Source organism: Sturnira hondurensis, unplaced genomic scaffold (genome assembly GCF_014824575.4).
Source record: "Sturnira hondurensis isolate 20B ecotype Veracruz unplaced genomic scaffold, ASM1482457v3 Scaffold0007578, whole genome shotgun sequence".
NCBI lineage: Eukaryota > Metazoa > Chordata > Mammalia > Chiroptera > Phyllostomidae > Sturnira > Sturnira hondurensis.
Window position 1 is genome coordinate 1358433 of NW_028080209.1, and position 14988 is coordinate 1373420.

The window sequence follows — 14988 nt, forward strand, 5'->3', positions numbered from 1 at the left end:
ATAAGTTGATGTCCCCAATACTTGGCAAACCCAGTCCTACTTGCAAATTTTGTGAAGGCCAGAAGGAAGAAAGAAAAATCAAGGTGGCCCAACATGGCTTCCCCCTCTGGGTTCACTTATACGTCACTGTTTACCAGCTGCTGACCTGTCCCTGGGGAAAGGGAGACAGAGACTCTCCCGGTAACCACAGGGACAGCATGCTGTAAAATTTATTCATAACCGCTCCTGGAAGGATCCTGGGCCCTGTCCTTCACACCAGCTCCCTGGCCCAGGCACAGAGCTGGCCCAGCTCAGTGCGCCCACTCCCCAAGCACCCAGGCAATGTCCCAGCAGCAGCATGTGTCCCACGCTGGGCTGTCCACTGCCTTTCTTTCCTCATGCCTTCATCTCCCTAAGGAGCTCTGAGGACACGGATGTCGCCTCACAGTGGCAGCATAAGAAGGAATTAATAATAAATACTAACACATGTAGTGCTTGCCATGTGTCAGGCAGTGTTCTAGGTGTTTTATATAGATGAACCCAATAAAGCTTCACACCTACTCTAGGAGGTGGTGTTGTCAGCCCATTTTACAGATGAGGAAAATGCACAGAGAGGTTAATAACTTGCCTGTGTGCACCCACCTAATGTGGGGAGAGCAGGGATTTGAACATTAGCCCCAGAGTATACTTACCTGCCACACTGCGGGGAGCCTGAGGGCTCTTGTTTATTGACTTTGAGAGTCAGGAATTTGAGCCCCAAGGAGGCTGGGACTTGACCAAAGCCACCTACAAGTCACTGGCTGTGCTGGGACAGAACCCAGGTTTTCTTGTCCCCCAGCCCTGGTCTCTCCAACCCTAACAATAGTGAGTACATGCCCTAGGGCTCCACACCTCAGAAACCATCAGAAGGGTTCAGTCCATGTAGAGCTGGGCGTGGTATTGACCAGGTATCTGCAGGTACCAGCCAGACCCGAGAGACACTGTCATTCCCATTCTCAGGAGCCCTGGCTGAACCTTCGCACTTCGAGAGCACAGACTGAGCCAGGATGGCCCCGGGTCTCCAAGACAGCCCTCAGCATGAGACACAAACTCTCACCCTTAATTTGGGATGGGTTGGTAGCAATGGGAGGTCTATTGCATAGTCACCTGAGCTTTTCAAAAAGCTGGGCTTAACAGGTGGAGAAACAGGCTCTTTTCCTCAAGGGTCATCTTAGGGGCTATATTAGGCGACATCTCCTCAGACTCCCCCTGCTCCTGGGCTGTGTGGCTGTGGTTCTGACAGTTTGGTGGGAAGGGGTGGAGGGAGGGCAGATGGGCAGGGGCATCAGCACCAGAGCGCCTGACTGAGCTGGGCAGGTGGGCTTTGCTGTTGCTCAGGGAGGCGTTCTGTGGCCTCGAGTTGGCACCGACGCCTACCCTGGAAGCTTGAGGTTTTCCGTCTCTGTCTGTGCAGCCTCCCGCTCTGTGGGACAGAGCTAGGAAGTTCCGTTCTTCTGTTCCTATCTTGGAAGTCCCGCATAGGTAATTAAACTCCACAGACATTTCTCAACCCAGACCTTCCTTTTGCCACAAGCAGTCACTTCTGTCACTGGCATGGGCCTTGGCCTCTGAGTCCGTGTCTATTTCCTAACAGCGCTGGGCAAGGAGACAGGAGTCCAGCTCTGTTGCAGGTGTTCCCACCAGCTTGCCAAAGCCCCCAGACACACTGAACAAGGACCCTGAGCTTGATTTCCCACCCACTGCCACAGGCTTGTCATGATGCTCAAAAGACAAAAGACACAGCATTCCTTTGTGGAGGCCTCTTCCCAAGCATCTCCCCCGTCAGGTTTGTCACTGCGTGGGTGATTCTCAAGACTGACTCAGCTTGGGTGCTGGGAAGGCAGGTGAGGTTCTTGCCTGAGGTAGGACATCATACCCCCTCTGACACATTTGCTGAGTACCCTGGGTTCCCTTTATTGCTTTGAAGGGAGACAAATATCCCTCTTTCCAGTCCATGCTCCCTCTCACAGTCTCACAGCCCAGATGTGGTGCCCACTGTCCTCCTAGTGTTCCTTGTAGAGGGACAAGAGGGAGTTAGGATGAGGGAGGGAGGTAAGCGGCACGATGCCCCAGCCAGAGTTCAGCTTAAAGCCCCTTGCCCCCATGAAGGATGGACAGATGGCCCCAGGTTGGTGTCTTCCTGGCCTGTCACTGGGTCATGTCCTGAGTGGCATAACTCTGGGCCTCACTCCAGGAGATTCAAGGGCTGATTTCTTTGGGGGGCCCGGTCACTGAGCTGGCTGTTAAAAGAGTTTCTGGGCGGCCTGTGTCAGCAGAGCCTGTGAGGCCTGAGTGACAACCAGTCTGCCGTGGGGTTGCAGGACACTCAGGGTCACGAGCAACAGGTCTGCAGTTATATTTGGCTGCCAGAGTGGGGATGGACGACAACACCAAGGGTGCCAGGTACAATGACAGATGCCATCGTCTCACCGAGGCAGGTGAGTGCCTCGTGGCTGCACGACCAGCTGGCACGCCTTCCTCCCTGAGGGCCTGTGTGCACTTGACCCCAGCCACACGCTAGACCCAAGTTCATTGAAGCTGCAGAACATCTTTGGTTTCTGTTTCAAACTTGCTACTCCCATTTCAGGAAAGATGGCAGGCGAAACTACAAATCAAGCTTGTCAAGGTTTAAACTGGGACTAAATCAGCCATGGACTGTCTCTTATTAAAGCCTGTCAGTTCCGGGAACAAGGTGGCTGGCTATGGCCATTGTCGGGCAACTCACAAATGCCTGGTTCCTGGTGTCCCTCTCGGGAACACGGCCCTGCTGCTCCTCCCTTGCACGTAGAAGGTGAGTGCGGCCACGTGGTCTGCTGTGGCTGGCCTAGTGTGTGTGAGAGTGATGGGTCACTTCCACTGGGAGCTCTTAGAGCAAGCAGTTCCCACCTTCTCCTTCCCTGGCTGCGGTCACCCCGGAAGCACAGTGGCTCCCTGATGGACTGCATGTTGAATACGTAGTGTGACCAAAAACTCGATCTTTGTCATCCCAGGCCACTAAGATTTGGGGATGGTTTGTTATGCAGCACAGCCTGGCCTGTCACCGGCTCACAGCCACATACCCAGTACAGGGTTCTTAGGTTGAAAGCAACCTCATTGGAGTGAGACACTCAGAGATTTCATTGCACAAAGACACCTGTGCAATAATGGCCACTCCTGTTGAGCATTCACTGCGGTCCACTGGCTTAGTTCCCACCTCTGTTTTTCAAGAGAATCCCTTTCAGGCAGAGAGGAGGGAAGAAGAGCTTTCCCAAGGTCCAGAGCTTAAGTGCTGGAGCTGGGATTCTCTCAGGCTGCTGCTGGGCCTGCCCCACAGCAGTCTTCCTCTGGGTCTTGAGACCCATGTCAGGCTCTCAGGCCAGAGTCCTGTGCCTCAGCTAGCTGTGAGGGCACAACAGCCAGGGGCAGCTGCAGTGGTGGCTCAACCAGGCGCTGCACAGGAGGCGGGTAATGGCGCCCTGGGTGAAGGGCGCCCTCGAGGGCCGCTGGGTGTGATCTTACCCAGATCACACCAACACCAGCATTCTCTGCAGACTCCAAACGAAACACCCACGGAACACAATCATTTCTTAAGTGTATGCAGACACTTCGGTGGTTACTGAAAACAAATTCATTTAAAGGCATTACGTGTGTTCCTAGTAGTTTTTATCATCATCTGTTTTCTCAATCAACAGATACTAAAAATATAATGAGTATCACAGTGGGACTCATAGGGAGAAATCATGTTGAACAAATGGGTTCTAGTTGAGAAGGTGAGGATAAAGAGTGCTGTCCCTGAGACGGTGGTGGTATGAGGGGGCTGGCAGGGCATGTGAGGGGGGAGGGATGGCAGCCTGGCTTGGGGCACCCTGAGGAGGGCCTGCCTGAGGAGTGTGTGTGAGGGAGCCATAGGCAAGAGGGAGGGCAGCATGGGGAGGCAGAGGCAGGATGCTGGGTGGGCCTGGCCCAGGTTCATGTGCCCCACACTGGGCTGGGGCCTCGGCATGGAGGGGACAGAGAGGGCACCTGGCCATGCTGATGGGGGGTGACTCTCTGGTTCCAGCTCACTGTAGGGAAGAGGGAATCACCTGAGATCACTGGGGCGTGGAAGCCTTTGCGGCCACCTCCTAGGAGGTCTGGGGAGAGCAGGCAGTCTGCAGGGAGGTAATCCAAAGAAGCCCGATACAAAGCGTGTCAGGCTGCAGACCAGAGATTGAAGGGCAGCATGGAGATGGCCTGCCCTCTCGCCTCTGAAACTCTAACGTCCATTTGCAGGCCTCTGGGAGCCAGGGGCCTGGCACAAGCACCACTCCACGTCTTTGCAAGGCCAAGGGGAGCGTTGATTTAATCTGTTAGAGAAGAAAGGACCAGAAAACCATTTAAAGGCACTTAGGTTGTTATGGGCAGGATTTTGTGGTTCTCGTGTGGTGGAGGACTGTGTATCATCTGGGGTCATCCAGGTTGGGAAAACACAAGGTTATTTTCTGGAGAAAAATCACATGTTAAAATCCATTCTAAAATGACTCAAGGGCTATAGGCCCATGTGTCCTCTGTCCGCATGGCCCCCAGCCTGGTGGGGTCAATACTGAATGCTAGGGGGCTTGACACATCACCTTCCAGCTGTGGCTGAGACACGTGGCTTTGGAGTGTCTGTTTTCCGGGAAGGCTTGAGCTCCAGAATCACAGAGCAATGCTTCATATTCCTCAGTTGCAGCAACTTATTTAGAGGCTGATTTTATCCTTTGAGGGAAGATTTTTTTTCCTGTTCTTTTCTCTTAACATTTAAAATCTCCCAATGTTCCTCCAGCCTGAGCACCAAATGTGATTTAAATACAGTGATTATTAGTTTAGAAGCCCTTCGACCACAGCCAGATGTCCTCAGCAGCGGTGGCACTGTTTTGAGCGTGCTGTCGGGGCAGGAGACGCATGGGGCGGAGATGACTCAGAAAGCCGAGCCGCTGGAAAGGCTGCTCTGCAGAGGGCAGAGGCTGGCAGGGGTTCCAGCCTTCCCAGGCCCTAACAGATTCCGACCTCAGGACAGTGCCCTGGGTCCTTGGGTACCAGTAACCATTCCACTGGCCCCTCCAAGGCACATCCCTTGAGGCTGCAGCCAGGATCTTAGATATTGCCAGACTCAGACCCGCACATGTCCCAGCCTCAGACACCCTGCAATACACCTTCCCCTTTCTCCAAGGAATATGACCAGTCACCTGCCTTGTGGAAGAGACTTCTGAGCCAGAGATGGAAGGTCTGGCCCATGGTTAGTATGGCAACTTTATGACTACAAGAAGAAACCATTCTTTTAGGGTCAAAACAAAATAGTGGGATGGAGCAAGTGTGTGAGCAAGTGTGTGAATGAGGGTGCGAGTGTGCGTGTGTGTGTGTGTGTGTGTGGTATCATGGTTCTTGAGGCCACAGAGCAGACTGGCCAACTGAAGAGAGATCGTCTTCTGGAAGAATGGGAGTGAGCAAGCCCGGCAGAGGGCAGCAGCAGGCACACACAGCCACCCAGAGGGGCCAAAACCTACAGCCAGCAAGCCCTTCCTGGCCTGGTTACCAGGGGATACACATCCTGAGCCACCCTGGGTTTGCCAGGCCTGTCCTCAGCCCAGAGAGCGAAGGGTCTCTGCCTTTGCAGACAACTGTTTTTGCCTCAGAAGTTATCAAGATTGGTCACCCCACATTCCCTTTTTGCCACCCTCTTATTTTTCTAAAGGTTGTCTCACTGGGAAGCTTCTTGCCCTGGATGAGGCACATTCTGAGAAGAGCAGTGCCTGGCTAGATTCATGGGGGAGGGACCCAAAAACCGGGGACAGGGCTGGCTGGAGAGGGTGTGGAGAGCTGAGGGTGCTGGAGACACATGTGAGCAGAGTGGACCACGATCTTCAGCACCTCCACCCAACAGGTCCCTCCTAGGCCAGGTGCACCCAGGGCTGGAGGAGGAGGAGAAACCAGCATGACATGTAGGGGCTGCCAATGTGGCGCTGGTGTGGGCCACCCTGCCCTCCCCACCTCTCACTGCAGCCGCTGCTCTGAATGTCCCTTTGTGATAGCACTCACGCTGTAAAGTTAATTGGTGCTCCCATGGCTGCTGGTCCGCAAGGCAGTAACGCCCAGGTTCCGGCTTGGGGAGGGTCTGTCCCTGTGCCCTGCTCAGAGCGGGAGAAAGCAGGGGCAAGCTGCTGGCCACTGGCTGGGCTCAGTGTGACTTGCACCCCCAGAGTACCCTGGGGAGGAAGACCAGGAGGGTCCCAGGGCCACAGGCCCTTCACAGGGGTTTCTCAGATCCCTGATAAGGAGCTGGCTCTGGGGGAGCACGGTGGGGGAGCGGGGCCAGGAGACCTCGTTCTGCCCTAGCGTCCCAGCCCTTTCCTCTCTGGGCCTCAGTTTCCTTATCTGTACTGAGAGTTCTCTGACTCAGCCATGTTCTTACTCTCCTATGGGACAACTGGCCCCTTAGTTCAGCAAGTTGATGTGGGGAAAATCAGGTGGGGGTGGTCGGCTGAGATCCTTCCAGATTGAGAGTCAGAAGGCATACTGACCAGATAGATGCACTTTGATCCTGGTCTAAACAAAGCCTTAAAAACATTTAGAGGGCAACTGGGGAAATGTGAGTATGGGCTAGATATAGACATTCTCAGAGAGTTGTTAATTCTGTCAGTGGGATGATGGAGGTAGGGCTCTGTAAGAACCGGCCTGGGGTGGGGATTGCAGGGCTATCTGAGTGTAGCTGATGAAGCGCATAGGCAAACCTCGAACAACTGCTTAGACCCAGATGCAGGCTTATATCAGTCCCTCGGCCTTTTCCCGTAGGCTGAAAGTTTTTCATAGTATCAGGTCAAAAATAAACTGGTAGCTTTTAAGAGCTGTAGAAGCCTGGGTCCTGACCCCCAGGTCCGAGTCTCTGGGGAAGGGGCTTGGCATGGATGTGTTTACATCCCCAGAGATTCTGAAGAACGTGGCAGACTCAGGCTCGGGTCTCAGGTGCATGGAGAGTCCAGTAGAGCCCATGGGAGAGGCGACCCAAAGACTCTGCCACTGCCCAGGACAGGGGGCCCTGGTGGTGACACGTCTCTGATGCCCAGGGCCCACTACACCCCAATCCATGGGGCACCCAGTGCCCAGGCCACTGCCCACAGGCACTGATGTCATCCTCACCCTGTGGTCCTGCTGGGTGGAAGGTGAGGCTGCTGGGACAGGACATGCTGGGACAGGACATTCCTGGGCTCAGCGGGTGGGACCCACTAGTCCTGGGACAGCTGCTTCTCCTGGGACAGTGTGGGGTATGAAACATCAGCTCCAATGCCTGCACCTGTCCCTACAGCTTCCTCTGTCGCTCTAGCTCACCCCAACACCCCCAGGGCCCTGCTTGCCTTTAGGGGCCATGAGGAGCAGAGGGGTGGAATTTCTCTAGTGGAGGGGAGAGGAGCAAATGACAGAATTTCTATGTTGCTGAACTGTTGTGACTTGCCCCTCATACATTCAGACAGACACCTCCCCAGGCAGGTCCTTAACCAGCACGGGATGGAGATGGGGCCCACCCTTCCAGCTCTGTGGCACCACCGGGGTTCAGCAAGCCCACCCCCGTCCCTGTCCCCCAGGGAAGCACTCACCAGGGCCTCCTCCCTGGTGGGTCCCAGGAGTGTGTAGATGGGAGGGTCCAGGGGAAGTAACCCTCTCAGTGTCTGCCGACCACAGGTGCTGGGTGAAGGCCTTTCTGGAGTCCCAGTGTGGAGAAGTCACTGTGCACTGTGGCACTGGGGGAGAGGGCTGCCCAGAAGGCCAGGCTATAGTGGCCTGGGGAGGGGAGGTCACCTGACCCTGGGGACGGGCTGGCAGGGGCTGGCCTGTCCAGCTGTCCATTGGTATTTGCTGCTCTGGGCAGGGAGGGGAAGGACGAGGAGGAAGAGGAGGAGTGGACCAGCAGGGAAGAGTTCTGCTCTATGCCTGGAGATAGATGTCAGGCCCTGGCCACTAAGGGCCATTGCCAAAGGCGCCTGGTTATTTTTTGACCCCTTGTTCATATTCCCCTTCCCCTAGTCTCCCTGCCTGCACCCCATTCCCCACCACCTCACTCTCCATTTTCCCCAGGCTGTGGCCACCTGAGGGAGGGAAAGTTGTGCAACAGGACAGCCGATCAACAATCTGCTTGAAGACAGGCTGACCCTGGGACCTGCCAGACCAGTGTCTGCTGTCAGGGATGTGCGTAGGGGGTGGGGTGAGGGTGTTCAGCAAGTCAAAAGACAATTGGGCTTAGTGGGTCTCCTCACCTGCTGTGGGGGGAGCAGAGAAGGCATCCTGGAGGAAACGCACCCCCGTTGGGTTTGGGTGGGGGAGTGAGAAGAGTGGTCCAGGTAAGGGAAGAGCTCCCAAACGCCCAGAGGCAGTGATGGGGGTGGGGCAGAGAGGCATAGGCACTCAGAGCAGCTGGAGCATGCAAGGAGGGGGCAGCGATGACAGACAAGGGCAGGGGCGGAGGGGATGAGGAAGGCGGGCCTCCCAGAACTCTCCTCAGCTCTTCCTGCCAGGAAGCTTCAGGCCTACCCAGGTTTGGTTCCGAGCTCCCTACTTCGCGGTACCCCATTGGATACCATGGATCAGGTAGGTAGTAAGACCCCAGGTTCTGACCTCCAGGTGAATCTGGCCTGAGGGGGAAGAGGGTAGTGGGGTAGGAGGGAGATATTGAGGAGTCAGCCTTGATTAGGTCTGGTGACACTGGACAGGGACAGATGTAATAAACACGAAGGACAGGAGTTGTCCAGGGACAGGCTTCAGGTCTGAGTGAGCCTGGACAAACACTAGGAAGGTCTGAAGTCTGCCCTTTAGGAAACTCGGGTTACCTGGGCCTATGGCTTCAGTTCCCCTTGGCACCGGGCACCCTGCTTGCTTGGGGCCCAGCTGTCCCTTCCTGGGCTTCTCTGCGTGGGTGTTCCGCCCCCAGAGGCTCAGCCCCCATTTGCCCCCTGTTCTGGTCCAGCCTCTGACTCTGGGCCATGCCCCCACATCCTTGATTTCAGGGTCCACTTCCCCATCTGCTCGTTCCAACGGCACCCCCCAGACCTGTTGCTTCAGCACCAAGTCACACTGCAATTTCTATGTCCCCTCTTGGCAATTCCATGTGTCCATGGAGAGCTCACTTCACAGACAGCCCTTCCCTGTCTCTGCTCATTGCCGAGCAGGGAGCCCGGGTTCTGAGTGTGGGACAAGCATGCAGGTCTCCTGGCCCTTGTCCCAGAGGTACTCTGACACTGTCTGCTTGGCGTGCCCTGCACCCCCCGCCCCGGCCCCCGCCGGCTGTCATAGTGGCAAAGTACAAGGTGTCCTGGGGTGGCCACAGCAGATTTGAGGTCCGCCCACCTGCCAGCCCAGCTCCCTTCCTGTGGCGAACATCCTGTCCCCTCTGCACGCCCAGACAGGGTAGAGTCTGCAGGCATGACAGGGATTCCTGGTGTCCAGAGGTCTGATATAAAGTGGGTTGAGGATCCCATGCATAGTTCCCCTCTCACTCCCCAGCCCAGGGCAGAGGATCGCATTTCACCGGGAAGGCAGAGGCCAGGCTGCCCTGGGAGCCTCCAACCTGCTTGGCCCCTCACACTGCCCAGCCCTGTGCTGGGCTCCGGTTACCTGGCCCTGGAAAAGAATGCGTGAGCTCCTTCCCCCCCCCAGCCCTCACCCACTTACCTCCCCTTTCCCACCTGGCCTGGAAAGTCGCTGACCTGGGAGCCCTAGAGCCACCTCTGGGCTGAGCTGCGAGACCTTTAGGGGTGTAAAGGGGATGGGACCTTCACCTAAGATGGGTGGCCAGTGAGGGCTGAGCCTGAGTGAATCGGGGTTCAGGGAGGGTCAGTCCACATACCAGTGCCTGGTTTCTGTTTTTGTTTGGTTGCTGTAAGGAGCAAGACTCCATACTGCCTTCTTATTCATCCATTCATTTATCAGCAGTTCTGAGCCCCTAGTCTGTGACCCATGATGCATGGCAGTAAATAAAACACACAGGCCCAGCTGCCCCAGAGCCTGGGATCTCGTGTTTCCCATTACGCAAACAGGATACTTTATTTCTGTTTCCTGGCTGCAGCCAAGTTCCCTCCATGGTCATTTTCCGAAACCCAGCTTTGTGTGCAAGATGCCTGCTGTGAATCCTCTTTCCACAGCCGTGTCTTTGACCCGCCTCTGCCCCATGACCACCTGCGGCCCACCTGGGCCTGGCCCCTGTCCTTCCACCTGGAAATCAGCCCTGACCAGATTGGCTCTTTTGTGGGCAGCATTTCAGACCAGCTCTTAGATACCACCACTTGGGGGCAGAAAATGCTTGGGGCTCATAAGCACACCAGCTACTTGAGGATGAGGAGTGGACTGGTTCCCCGCTGGGGGCTCCCCTTTTCCTCTCCCACCCCAGCCTGACTGACCATCTAGGACCTGCCCCTTCACTACTGCCTTCCCTGGCAGTTCATTCGTCATACGTCCACCCTGTGGATTTCATGCTCCAAATGCTCTCCATCCCCCCAGCCACCACCCTGTCCCACCACCTCCACCTTCTGCACCTTGGATGATTTCCCGTGGTGTCCTCCCTTCTCCCCACGCCCCTGCTCCTACACTCCATTCTCCCCAGAGTGATGTTTTCAAATAATTTGGGTCATGGCACTTACCTTCTTAATATTCTTCAGTGACTCCTTGTCCTTAGAATATAATCCAAAGCTCTCCCCAGGGCTGAGCCCTGCCCACCTCCTCAGCCCCATCTCACTGGATGTTTCCTGGCCTCTGTGGTCCAGCCACAGCTTGCACGGGCCTTTATGCTGGCTGTCCTTTCCACCTGGGATGCCTTGCCCTCACCCTTCCACCTGGCTAATTCCTCTTCCTCTTTCAAATGCCAGCTCAAGCATCACCTCCTTCAAGAAGTCCTCCTTGATTTTACTGGCATGTCTGCCTCCAGCACCCTTCTTTAGAAGCACTTACCCCAGACACAGTTGCATTATTTGCTCCTTGAGTGTTTTCCTTCCTCAAGGATGGTGACTCGCTTATTTTGCTCCACAATGTATCCCCAGCATGTAGCACAAAGCCAGCTTCCCAGTACCTGTTTGGTGAATGAATAAATGTGTAGACTTATTCTGGGTTTCTGGCGTCCCCTCCCATCATCTCCATGCTGTGGCTTTGGCAACCAAGGGTGTATAGAGTCAGAAGCCACCTGTAGCTGGGGTCCTCGGATTTCCTTCCCTCTTCCAGACCTTGGCCTGATTGCAGCCACCCTGTGAAACCTTCTTAGCTGCTCTCCTCCCCACACAACTGCCCTCATAACCCGGTTTTTCCACTCCAGAGACCACAACAACCCTCTGTGTTCCAGGACTTGTCATCACCCCCTTCCCCTGGTGTAAACAGTGTGGCCACCCTGCTGTTGCCAAACCGTCCAGGTTCCATTCCAGCACAAGCCCCTCCTTCCCTGGTGAGGCTCCCTCTTGCTGCATCCCAGCTGGGCATACAGCCCTCCCCTCTCTCTTTCCTGGCTGTGTGAATACCTCCAAGACCAGTGTGCAGAGGGGCCCATCCACTAGCCCCTCCCCTAGGATGGCTCAAAGGGAAAGCACCGTCCAGTGACACCCAAGAGTTCTCTCTGCCCACTCCTTCCCTGCCTGTTCATCATGTCCTCTGTGGTCTTGGCTTTTCTCTGATTGCTCTTCTCTCTCTCACATTCTCTTACCACCTTTTCTGTTTTGCTGATGTTTCTTGTTCTCATTCTGCTGTGTCCAGCCACATGTGAGTGTGGTTTGAGTGTACATGTGTGCACGAGTGCTAGTGTGCATGTGTGTGAGTGTGCCTGCATGTTTGTATGTGTGTGCACAAGTATGTATGCAAGTGTATGTGTGGATGTGAGTGCAAGTGTGTGTGTGCACATGTGCATGTGTGCACAAGTGCAAAGTGTGTGTGAGTGTGCATTGAATCATGAGAGTGCCTGATGCAGGGAGGGTGTTGAGCTGAACAGGAGTGTCTTAATTAGTGAGCCCTTGGGGATGGGGACTGTGGGGGGCAGGGCATGGGGTACTGCCCAGAGACTTGGGCACTGAGGGACCTCACACAAGCACTGGGTGACCCAAACTGACTCCCAGAGCAAGGTCCGAGAAATGGGTGACACACTGATCTCACTCACCTGCCTTCCCAGTTCCCCCTGAGCCTCTCCCTGGATGGCAGTGCCCTGGGCCATCTGGTGGTCAGCCACCTCCTCCATCGGCAGCCACCCGCTCTCTAAAAAGCCAGGATGGAGCGTAGGCTGAGGCCGGTTGCAGTCCAGTCCCTTGCAGTCAGAGAGGAGGCTCTCGGCCTGCCAGCTGGCAGCTCCCCAGAATTGTGGTTGTGCCAGCCTGACCCAGCTCCCAGTTCCGGACCCTGCCTGGGAACCTCTGGCCTGGATCCCTGCCAGGCCTCTGCCCCAGGGTCAGTGGGCTCATGTTGGGCTCCCCCAGGGGAGGGGGGGCCCCAGGCTATGGAAGCCACTCCCCACTCCTCAGCTTCAGCCTGCCCCAAAATCTGGGGAGACTGTGCCCAGGGGCAGGTGTTAGGCCCTCTGTTGATGAACAGGGCTCCCTTGAGGAAGAAGCCACAGGATGTCATCAGCCAGCCCTGGGAGCCAAGTCAGGGGCACCGGACACTCTGGCCAGGTGCTGGTGGGACTGGGTAGGGGCGGGGGGGAGGCGCTCAGGGAGCCACCACAGCCACAGTGCCAGCACGGCCACCGTCCAGCAGGGACTCTTCACAGGCACACAATTCCTGATCTGATCCTGACTCAAATGTGAGGTTGGGACACTATCCTCATATTATAGCTGAGAAACGGAGGCCCAGACAGGCCTCAGGTTACACGGCTAGTAGGTGGCAGAGCTGGGATTCAGACCTGGGCCCCCTTTCAACCATTATCATTCACCAGGCAGTGCCTCTGCCCCAGGTTACACACCAGTGCAAGAACACATGTGCGCCAGGGGAAAGCAGGGGTCAGCCCTCCCTTCCCCAGCCAAGCCCAGGGGTGGGGGATGGGTGGTGGGGGGCGGAGGTGTTGGCTGGTCCCCACATGAGAAATGAATAGAGGTAGGAGACTTGGCATGGGCTGGTGCTCCCAGCAGGGCTAGGTTCTGAGCCCCGTCCCCCAGCTCACCTCTGGCTAAAGCTCAGAGAGGACACCACCCCAACATAGCTCTCAGGAGGGCAGGCATCTACGGCTGTTAATCTGAGGAAGAGCCAGTGTGCAGACTGAGACCCCAGTCACAGGCCATCAGTCTTGTGTGCATCTCTTTCAGCGATCTGTGGGTGACATTTCTGAGGGCTCCCCTGTGGCTGACAATAAAGGCTGTCAGAGGAAGGCCCTGCCCTGCCTGTGAATCTCCAGAGAACATGGCCACCCCGATCTCCTCAAGGGAACAGACTGCCACCTGTCTTTCTGGCATGAGGGGCGAGGCATGGAGAGGGCCCTGCCACAGAGCATCCACCCAGGGGAAAACCCACCGCTCCTGTCTCTAGTTTTCACAGCTTTGCCAGTCCCACCGGTCGGAGCGGTGCTTTACAAAATGAAAGAAATCCCAGAATATCAGAGTAGAGGGTCCCTCGGAGGCTGCCTACTGCAATCTTTTCATTTTAAAGGAAAGGAGAGACCAACAGGCTTCCAAGAGAGGACAGGACCTACTCAGTGGCACAGCTCCAGTGGAAAGAGCTGCACTTGAACCCAATTCCGGGACTGCCGATGTTTCTGCTGCACAGGACGGGGGCTGGCGAGGGCGTGGGGCGTGGGTGTGGGCACACCTGGTTTGAGGCCTAGCCCTGCCATTTCCTGGTGCTGTGACTTTGGACAAGCATCTTAACCTCACTGAGCCTCAGTTTCCTCATCTATACGATGGGGATAATTTTCTTAGGGTTATTGTGACATTTCAATGACATAATGAAAGTTAAAACCATTTAGCACAGTGTCTGACACAGGACTTCGAAATGTTGGCTATTGTTGTGATAGCTATTAGTGCGTAGCAAGGCCTCACGGGATGGGCCTCAGGCCAGGAGGGAGCCACAGTGGCTGCTATACTTGCCAACCTTGAACTCAGATTCATACCTTCACATGGCTATGGCGACAGTGGCCCACAGGATTTAAGTCTGGGACTGTCCCCCCGATGCAGGACCCTCAGGTACCACAGAGGCACATGCAGGGCTCAGTGGGAACATAAAGAGGGAGAGGTCAACCTGCCTGCCATGGGGGCTGGGCTGCGGGCTTCCCAGGGGAGGTGGCTTCCAGGGTGGGCCTTGAAGGTGCAGAGGAGTCCCCGGGCAGTGGAGTGAAGGAAGGAAACAGCATTGCAATGGCACAGAGAGAGGCATAGGAGGACATGGCATTTCTGGAAACGCAGGTGGCTGCAGAAGGGGTGGGTGTGCAGGCAGGTGGGGAGGGGACACTCATCTCTCCTCCCTTTCAGAAATGCTCACATTTTGACTGTGAAGCCAGGACCATGGCCTCTTGCAAAAGCAACACCTGATAGCTCACACAGACTTTCCTTTCATTTCACAGAGGAGGAGCCACAGGCCTGCAGAGGGGGTGGCTCCCCAGACACCCTCAGCGGGGCAGGTGGAGCCAGCCTGTCCTGCTGACTCTTAGGCTAGAGACTGACCTTCAGGCGTGGGTGGTGGGAGCCAGGGAGGGTTTCCATGGGGAACTGGATACACAGGCGGTGCTCCTGTGCTCACAGGAAGCTCTGGGCTGGGCCTGGGGGAGGGGTGGGCAGGGATGACAGCCTGGGGGCACTGACAAGTTATTTATGCCTGCTTCTCTGTGAGTCCTTCAGGGCCCAAAAGGTAATTGAATAAGTGAGTATGAGCAAATGCAGGTGATCATTTAATTGTGGCAGAAAATTAAGTTGGTTGCAGCTGGGGGCTGCCAGCCCATTACCACTGGCCCCGCTTTCTGCTGAGCTGGGTGATTGGGGCTGGAGTGGCCATCTATCCTTGGCCTGCCACACCCTGCGCCCCAACCGCCCT

The 14988-nt window shown here is 55.9% G+C and overlaps 1 protein-coding gene across 1 annotated transcript in view; it reads right to left on the bottom strand.

Moving 5' to 3' along the window:
• The window catches only part of IP6K3 (inositol hexakisphosphate kinase 3), a 27738-nt gene extending 13022 nt beyond the window's left edge, over window positions 1–14716 (bottom strand). Inside the window, exons 1-4 of the mRNA XM_037052778.1 lie at window positions 14622–14716; window positions 13130–13302; window positions 10948–11065; window positions 7608–7751 (exon numbers count right to left, since the gene is read on the bottom strand). The gene's annotated coding sequence lies outside the window, so the exon portion shown is untranslated. The remainder of the gene's footprint in view (window positions 1–7607; window positions 7752–10947; window positions 11066–13129; window positions 13303–14621) is intronic.
• Window positions 14717–14988: the final 272 nt, after the last annotated feature.